The sequence below is a fragment of the Asterias rubens genome, chromosome 18 (genome assembly GCF_902459465.1).
Source record: "Asterias rubens chromosome 18, eAstRub1.3, whole genome shotgun sequence".
Lineage (NCBI taxonomy): Eukaryota > Metazoa > Echinodermata > Asteroidea > Forcipulatida > Asteriidae > Asterias > Asterias rubens.
In genome coordinates, this window is record NC_047079.1 from 10,969,037 (window position 1) to 10,979,341 (window position 10,305).

Consider the following 10,305-nt stretch of genomic DNA (forward strand, 5'->3'; position numbering starts at 1 on the left):
TCAAAAAAACTTTGTCTCCAAAAAGAACAAATTGCATTGCTTAGGCTGGCTCAGCGGTTTCCTTTCCTGCGTCACCTCCAGGGACCCTAGTTCGAATCCCACCTCAGACATTGTATTGGGATTGGGTTTTCAGTCCCTACCTGATCATGCGGGTTTTTCCCAAAAGGAATTTTCTTCCCACATCTTACAAAGAAAATTCCATGGTTCCCATTCATCCTGGACCCTGTTTGTGCTAATTATGCTGTTGAATGTGTAAGAATTTTGTTTTTTTTTAAATAAATAAAAATTAGTCAGGCAGGCAGGCAAGTGAGAACACAAGTTCAAGGAAACGTCTGCTCAAGATTAACCATGACCATTTGCTATACACACACTACATTACAAATGGATGCACGCACACCAAAACAAAAATTAACACACTCCCTCAATACTCAAAGTTCAGCATGTTCCAAGACCGCCAACTGCAAGGACTTTCCCATCTATCCAATCCCAGCCACCATGTCCTTCACACCAAGCATGAATGCGCATCCTTATAAAAACTTTCAACACTTCAAATCATGCAAGCCGGCCAAGGTGACTTCCCCTCCTCGACACTTTCACGGTCTGTGGAAACCCCCGACTACGCTGCTCCGCCAGTTCATTGTCCTCGACATGTCCCAAATCACAAGTCTATAGTTTTGCTTAGACTCCATTATAGTGGGTTTATGTGTGAATAGGGGAGCAAATTGACTTCAAACTGCTCACGCTGTCAGTCAAACAGTTGTTAAGAAGTTCTTTGATGTCGGCCGGCTATTTGGAATCGGTGGACAGTGACCCCCTATGACCCTGGGTGGACTCCGAAATTCAAGCATCACAAAGAATGTTGTCAAAGTGATGACAAGATAAAAGGCGTTTCGGGGATTAATGCCCAACACCTTTATGAACAAATGATAGATGGTTAGTGGCTTTAAAGCCTAACCTTTTTCCTTTTGTGTAATTTAAATGAGCTTTGTCCTTACCCTCAATGTAATTAAGAATTCAGAATCTGGATGTGCAGATGGAAATGTCAGGCATTTGTGTGAGCATTACATTCTTAATAGTCCATTCATTGGTAATATTTGCTTCAATCATCAGTTTCAATTTCTACCACCTCAAGGTTCTCCCCAGGATGTTCGGGGACCAAAGATTTGAAAGGACGCTGAACCGAAACAAGGACTTCGGAAATGTTATTATCTTGGTTATAAATGCCCTAATGTGCACTAGTATCATCATGATGACTTTAAAATGAATTTTTGTTTTCCTGAATTTATTTTTAGGGGGGTGTATTGGCCGAAATTTGCGCTCTTCAGAGCCTAAATCTGAAACTGTTTCAACATTCCCATTTTATTAGTTAATCTCACTGGCAGGCCATTCCAATTTGACTCCAATTCTGCGAGAGTAGGTCACATATTTGGGGTTGGGTGGTCGTTAAACCTCCACCCCCTGCTTTTGATAAACCAATACTTCCGTAAACCAATAAAACAAACTAAAAATGCCTCTAACTGTCCGAGCGAAATCTGTTGATCCATCACAATTTAGTCAGGGTTTCTCCATCAAACTTCTTTGATGACCCGAGAGTTACAAAAAATGTTCAAGCGTCCTTAAAATTGGATAATAAAAGTGAAAGATTAAGGTATTATATTGGTCAAATTCAAGGTAAATTGGCAAAGGATAAAGAATAAGTCCAAAATTGGTGTCGGCCGAGATCCGGTCAGCTGTTTTCAAGTTCAAAAATAAATTTATTTGACATCTACTTCTGGTAGTAATCTTTGGAGGGAAACTAAAAACATTGGCTTAGTTTAAATAAATATTTGATGTTCCATGCTGACTGGGCATTTAGTAAACTAAATATGTGACCCGCTACGTGAAAATGAGTCAGATGTCGCCCAATGCATTATTAAGTAATGGACAGTTTAATGTTAAAAAAAAAAATTAAAAAAAAACTTTTTAAGATCTTTATTTGCATGGTTAACCTTTAGAACACTTACTTTTAGGCAATGAAGCTATGAATACAACAATTTTGTGATCATACTTATGTCTAATTTGTATCCTTTTGCACAAAATGGTAGTTTAAAACATCACTTTACTTGTAATTCGTTTTTCAGAAAAAATGATGTAGTGGCTTATTTCAAACGGGAGTTACTCAGCAACGCGATACACCCCAAAGCTAAGACATACCAAATTACTGTGGTTGGTGTGTTCTTCCCAGCCATGCATATAACTCAATCCTTGAAATTGTCAACATCTGACTCATTTTCACGTAGCGGGTCACATATTTTCTGCTAAACAAAACATGATAGGCATTTTGTATAGCGTACAGTAGTAGACGTCATGTTGAGTGAACATTATTACTGCAGTAATTGGACTGAGTATTTCCTTCTTTAAACCACCTCAGCCCCCCTTTGGGAGTATACAGCTTGTGCCGCCAAACATGTAGCGCACTGAGCTAAATCAATCACAAGAACCATCTCTGCCCTCTGAGGTACCCATTTACCACTGAGTGAAGAGAAGCAATTGTACTCATGTAGGTTGGGGCAGTGGACACTATTGGTAATTACTCAAAAAAATTGTTAGGGTAAAAACTTACTTGGTAACAAGTAAGGGGGAAAGGTTGAAAGTATAAAACATTGTGAGAAACAACTCCCTCTGAAGTAATGTAGTTTTCGAGAAAGAAGTTAATTTCAACCAATTTGATTTCGAGACCTCAAATCAGAAAGCACACAACTTTGTGTAACAAGGGTGATTTTTCTTTCATTATTATCTTGCAACTTCGATGACCGATTGAGCTGAAATTTTCACAGGTTTGTTATTTTATGCATATGTCGAGATACACCATGTGAGAAGACTGGTTTTTGACAATTACCAATAGTGTCCAGAGTCTCTCAGTGCCTTGCTCAAAGACACAAGTGTTAAGACTGGGTTTACAGGCGGTACACCCATAGTAGATGACTAACAAGTAGCAACCAGAGCTCGAGTCATGACTACTCGACCACATTACACCAAACCATTTGAAAATTGATTTTACTACTTAAATACAAATTTTATGTCCAATAAAGCATAGTTCCGACACAGAAACAACAATTTTTCCTCCTAGGCCATTTCAAACACCACAAATGAAATGAACCGTGCCAAATTTTACAAACCATAAAAAAACTTTGAAGTTAATCCCCCATTTGTCAACAAGACCTTCCTCAATTATCCAACAACAAAAAACCCAGTCAAATAGTCAAACATGAGAATTCATGGGTGAGTTTCTACCTTTCCGAGCCACCAAACTTTTCCACTGTGTACATGTACGTAAACAACAATGTGTGCACAGTTGAAACGAAACGACTGGGTCAATAACAATTTTAACGTTAACCATGTTAAATGTAAACGATAATGCGCCAATATTTATTTAGCCACATGCCCATTATTCTATTCTCAAAATTGGGTTAAAAGCATTTTTGCGGAGTGCTACATGTACATAACAGATTATGTAGGGTGCCATATTGCTAGATGATCGTACTACAAACGGATATAACCGGACAGCACTAGCAACAAAGTGGTAAGGACAATGTTTTGGTTTGATTTCTAGAATTTGTAAAAAGCCAGTTCTCTCTTCTATGTTGTTCTAGTTCAGCAGAATTTATTGGGATTGGCAGCCCTTACAATAATATATGACGCCCACTGTCAAAGTAATTTATATCTCAAAAAATTTCAACTTTACAAGAGTCTTGTTTTTAAAAACAAAACCACAGTACTTGGGTGGGATTTGAACCCACAACCCACAAACGCCTCAACCACGGCCAGCTCCATTTTGTTGAAATGAATTCAACAAAAAAGAGGAATGAATTGGACCTTTCTACCGACAAATTGTCCCCACATACCTTCATCTGGCAATCAGAACTACCGTTTCACCAACTAACCGAGTGGTATGCTAGGGAGAACATTTCTGATTACTGGTTGCATGAGGGCATGATTTTTTGTGATGCATTTTATCATGTCGATTCCCAAGGGAGCGACAGAAGTTTTTACCAAATTTGGAGTCGGATGGGAAAGTCAGGAATGATAAAATGTTAGGTTCCTGCATGTACATGTCACATTTCGGAGCTTCTTCAGACTCATATGCTTAGCTGCTCTAGTCTTCACATCTAAAGGATGTCTGGGACTGGATCAAGATGGTAACTGGGTAACGAATTGCTCGTAGTGGCAGCTCTGCAAGCTTGGAATACTCTTCCAAGAAATACTCATTATTCAATATCTATTTGTTTATTTTATGTTTCCCAGTCCGTTTCCCTTGTGGTTTATCACATTGATATTTGGGAAATACTATAAGTCGAATCTACTTAAGGTGATCCCTCTGCAGCTACTTCCCAAGTTTTACTGTAAACTTGGGTGTGATCCCTGGCTATACAGCAGTTACAGGATAAATGGCTTCTGACTGAAAACCCCAAACAAAAATATTGACAAATAGAAAGACTGTCAACTTTAAGGTTAGATGGCTCAGTTGGTAGAGTGCCAGCACAGTAATCCAGAAGTCACAAGTTCAAGTCCCTTTTAAAGGCAGTGGACACTATATTGGTAATTACTCAGAATAATTATTAGCATAAAACCTTCTTTGGTAACTAGTAATGGGGAGAGGTTGGTAGTATAAAACATTGTGAGAAACGGCTCCCTCTGAAGTGATGTAGTTTTCGAGAAAGAAGTAATTTTCCAGGAATTTGATTTCGAGACCTCAAGTTTAGGATTTGAGGTCTCAAAATCAAGCATCTGAAAGCACACAACTTTGTGTGATTAAGGTTGTTTTTTATTTCTTTCATATCTCCCAACTTCGACGACCAATTGAGCTCAAATTTTCACAGGTTTGTTATTTTATGCACATGTTTAGATACACAAAGTGAGAAGACTGGTCTTTGACAATTACCAAACATGTACAGTGGCTTTACCTCTTTGTGAAATCTACCCCAGGAGGTGGGATTGGAACCAGGGTCCACTGAAGTGAAAGGCAGGAAAAGAAACCACTGAGCCAACCTGATTGTTTGCCACTCAAACCTAACCAATGTGGGATAAAATCCTTCATGTTTAAACCTTGGTTTAAGTATGAACTTCACTTACACCTAAAACATAACTTATTTTCAGCTCGGCCTAACTGTCTCTGATATTTTAATCCAATTTGAAAACTAACAGTAATGGACAGATTGACAGGGTTAGAATATCTTAAATTTCACAAGTCTGATCACGTAGAAAATCCATGTTTTGTGGTTTGACAATGTATCATAAGGTTTGTGGCTAACCACATACACCCGCAAATCCCCTCGGCGATTTGAATCCCTCTATTGATAGGAAGGGTTCAATCACAACACCGAAGTTCACTTAGGGGATACTTTCGTCGACCTGGTTCAAAAAAAAGTACAGCAACCCTTTAAAGGAACATTACAGAGATGGTAAGAAACAAAAATCATGAAGATCACAGATTTACATAAAACTTACACGGTCTAATGATGATGATAGTAGAAAACATTCCTTGAAATACTTCTCTCTGAAATTTCATATTTGATGAGAAAGTTTATCGCTCAGTGAGCGTTTTATTCATTTTTGGTTTTGGCATCGATGCAATGCAAAATTTGTAATCGGTTTTTCACTATTCTCTCATGACCCAGTTGGCTGATCGTTCTCAAACTTCTACAGGTTTGTCAATTTATGTATATGATGGATTACATTACGTGCTTACACTGCCAGCAACTTTTTTACCAGCAAAACCAAGTCGTAATGTTCCTTTAAGTTCTGGCAGAACCTCTCAATACACCGAGGCAGTACACCATGCTTTCCAAATCTTGTCTTGAAAATGGCAGCTAGAACTGCAACCTGCACTATACAACACACGTTGAATATCTTCTGACTGACACCCCCGAACAAAGACATTGACAAAATAGGAAGACTGCCATCATAGGGCTAGATAGCTCAGTTGGTAGAGTGCAGGCGCGTTAATCTGGATGTCCCTGGTTCAAGTCCCGTTCCAGTAAATTTTGATTTGTTCAACCACAAATAATATTCACAAAGCCCCTTTTACAAAGGTTTAAAGCGCTGGTTAGTTTAGATTAATCCATATTGCACAGTACAGCTTTTAAAAGAAAAATAGAAAATACTAGGTTTAAGTCAGTGTGCTTTGGCAAAACTTCCAAACTTTGGGTCTAGAATGCCCAATGCTCAATCATGCTCATGATCATACACTCTATACCCCGTCAACAAAAGTTGCATGTTGCATTTCAACAACAATAACTTTCCCCTTGTAGGTTTCTCAAATAAATATTTCCTTTTTCCACAAGCCAAGTTCAAAATGCTCAACAAGGTAACTTGTTCACAAAAATATTGTTGTTGGTCATGCACCTGTAGCTAAATGCAATTAATCATTACAGAATATTTAAAAGATTGTCACTGAGCCTTTTTGTATGGCTGATAGACTCCCAGGAATTCAGGGTGTGGGATTTAACCGAAGGCCCTGGGAAATTGTTTTTCCGCAACCCGTTTTCTTTTGTCGAAGCCCCACCCAGAATTTATTGCCTGTTTTTCCTGTGGTTGGATATAAATTCATCAGTTTTTCATTTTTAGGGAAAGAAATTGCAGGGGATTTGATTTCAAAGAAACTGCATGATAAGGTAAATTGAAACTTGTATAGATACATTGATAAATAAATACAATCTGACAAAATGGGGATTAACACATTTGTACCAACCCAGAACAGACTGGACAGCAGTGGACACTATTGGTAATTACTCAAAATAATTATTAGCATAAAACCTTATTTGATAACGATGGGAAGCTGTTGATAGTATATGACACTGTGAGAAATGGCTCCCTCTGAAGTACCATAGTTTTCAAGAAAGAAGTTATTTACTACGAATTTGATTTCGAGACCTCAGATTTAGAGGTCTCGAAATCAAGCATCTGAAAGCACACAACTTCGTGTGACTAGGGTGTTTTTTCTTTCATTATTATTTCGCAACTTCGACGACCAATTGAGCTAAAATTTTCACAGGTTTGATATTTATTATGTTGAGATACACCAAGTGAGAAGACTGGTCTTAGACGATTACCATTAGTGTCCAGTGTCTTTAAAACTGGCACGATGTACAACAGCAAACAAACATTGGTCGATTTGAAAACTGATGGGGCTACTATGGTTGCGTAAAAAATGTTATTGAACTGAACAATTCAGATGTAATGGAAGTACAGTGTACAAGGGGGAAGCATGGTTGGGGGGGGGGGGCATATTTGCATAGCCCAGGCACACACAAACTCGTCACCGAACTAAATGCATGCTCATGGTTTCTCCAAGTTGTATCAACCTCATTTGAACTTGATACGCGTGTACGTGACAACAGAATGCCCAGAACCAATTAGTTAGTACCAAGTGGAAAGACCCTTAAGTAAATATCGACTACAATGAAAACATAACATGGCAGGTAATAGTTCTGGAAACGGGCGCCACAAAGATTTGGATTTGGGGCTGAATATTTACATTAAATTCGTTGACCTTGGTCTCCACCTTTTCCCTTTTTTTTATTACAATCAGTAAATTTCATATTGTTGCTTTATTTTGGCAGGTACATGTAGCAAAAATGTTTGAGACTATTTGAGTATATTTTCCTTTCCTAAAGAATGTTAAAGGTGGTGTGACATGGGTCAACTAAGTTCACGGTCTTTGCTGGTCTGCATTGTAGGCCTTGATACCTTTTGGAAAGGTTCAAACAGAAATAGCTTTGATCCTTAATGACTCAGCCCTTGACTCAAACCTTGCTCCTCTATCAATGGAATTCCTTGACTGATTTATGAAAAAAACCTCAATCCCTTCAAAAACACTCTCTCTCTTTTATGGCATAACTTTTTCTTTCCCCCCCCCCCCTTAAACAAAACACCAATGGCAACAAATAGCCCTAATTTGCTAGCTACATTTTTGGAAATAGTGCCCTTTTCCAAGACAAGAGCCTGGGCGGCAAGTCAAGTTGTTGTCATTTGGCATGTTTGGACAAGAATTTCATCTTTGAAAGAAAGGGCAATGCCATTCTCATTTTGCAAATGGCACTACCATTAGAACTTAAAGTCTCCAAGACACTTTTGAAGGGGGCACTATGGCCAAGACAAGGGGCAACAAAGGCCTCCGCTGCCTTTGTGTAATTCCAGCCTCGCAAGGGGGCACTTGCCAGGAAAATAAGGGGCGTTTGCTACAGCTGCATGCAGGAAATATCAGACCTGTGTACACGTCTCCATAAAATCATAATCGAGTGGATTAGTTTGCACTATGCACAAGCCTTGAAAACTACATGACTAACACAAGTACAGTATAAAGGCTAGACCCTGCAACAATGCTTCAAAATGGTACACAAATCCTTTATAATTCATTGTTACAGAGTGTTTTTGTATTTTGAATGATTTTTTCCCTTCATTTCAAAACTGTTGAATAATGTAGAGAGCACGCTGCTGCCTAAAGCCGCTTTGTTGCTGTAGATTTACCATGGCAAATTAATGTAAAGATATCCTGTTGTGGCTTTGTCAATGCTTTCCAAGCTTCCTGAAATTCATAATGTCCTTTTGGGGATAACTGAAAGACCCTGAGGGCGATAGATGTGCACTAGTGCCCTCATTGCCAGTCTTTATAAGGGTGTATTGTTGACCCAAGGGCGCCGGTGCATCACAACCAGGGGCAGCGTTACATATCGCTCATGTCTCCACAAATATTAAAGCTGTAATTCATCATGTGAGGTCTGCTTATACAGTTGGATGAGTTATATCAATAAATTAGATACAAAAATAAATAAATAAATGCATAAAGGTAATGGATTACACAACAATGCCTCAATCAATCCAAAATTGTCAGAAGCACACAAGTCAATGCAGGGTGGTGCATCGTTCCATTGGAAGTGTGCCAAAGATTTAAATATCATCTGTCCGCCCTCAAACCATATTTGTATAAGAGAGATCTTAGTTTCGGTTACTCATGATTCGGCTGAAATATTATTATTTTGTTTATCAATTTTGGGGTTACTGGGACGGGTAGTGGCAGTGAATCAAAACTCACGACAAAATTCAACATGAGGTAAATGTAAGATTCAGAATTTCGTACCTTGATTTGTCAGATTGAAGTTATTTATGGTTCAGCAGATATTTTTCAACATGAACCTGGTTTGAATTGTAACAGAAACTTTAACAACAATTTTAATGGGGGGGACTTTTTTGACCTTCATAAAAATTCTCGCCCTCTCCCTGAAGTGCCTCTTTAATGAAAGATTTATGTGAAAAATAGAACTACATGTAGCTGTTTGCAACTGGCTTATCATTCTTTTTAACCATTGTATCGCTTTTACCAGTAAATCTTTGATGTGCAATTTTTTAATACATGTTTGTGTTTTTCATGTTTGCTGGCAAATAAAATGAAATGAAATGAAAAAGGACCTATGGTTATAGATGGTGACATAGCAGAGTCTTTCTCGAAATTTGGAAAGATTCAAGTCGTAAACTTTCAAGGCCAACATCAACATTTGTTCTAGCGATTTATGTTCTAGAACCAAGGATAAAACAAATTGTCAATGTTTTCTTTATGGCCATAATCTTGAAAAATTTTGACCAATAACTACATGACCTCTGATTCAAAAGTTACATTTGTTTCTCTTCAGGATTGATGTAAGAAACTTTACAAGATCGAATTCAGTTTTGTGATGCACTCCTTTTTCAATAGATAGCTGGGGGAAAAAAAGTCTCTAACATCACTTTACAGTTTCATAAAGGCTGTTACATGTAAGCACAAAACTTGCTTAGAATGCTTAGCACAGAGAAATCTTTTAGCAGAAACTGGTTACTGGCCAACCGTCCATACAGTTTACACTGTTTTTGTTGTTGTTGTTTTTTGCGGCAGGTTTGGGATTTCATCTTTAGGAGGTCTTAGGCCATTTTCATTTTACAAAGGGCACTTCCATTAGATAATCATAAAATCTACGGAAAACTTTTGAACGGGCACCAAGGCCAAGACTAGGGGTAACAGAGGTCGATGCCACTGTGGCCTCCAATTAATTCCAGACCTGCTGATGAACATGAAGTTAATCCCTGATCTTATCAAATTTAGAAGAAAAAAAAACAGGAAAAAAAAAACCTCACATCTGTTTAAGAGTTCCATGACAAGAATCACTCAAGCAACTAACATAACGTCAAACTTGGTTCCTACCAAGGAATTCCTGGCTCTCACACCAGCTTGGTGACTTTGACACAAGCGATAGAAAAGTTAGCGCTAACAATAATTGCTTCCGATAGTGAAAG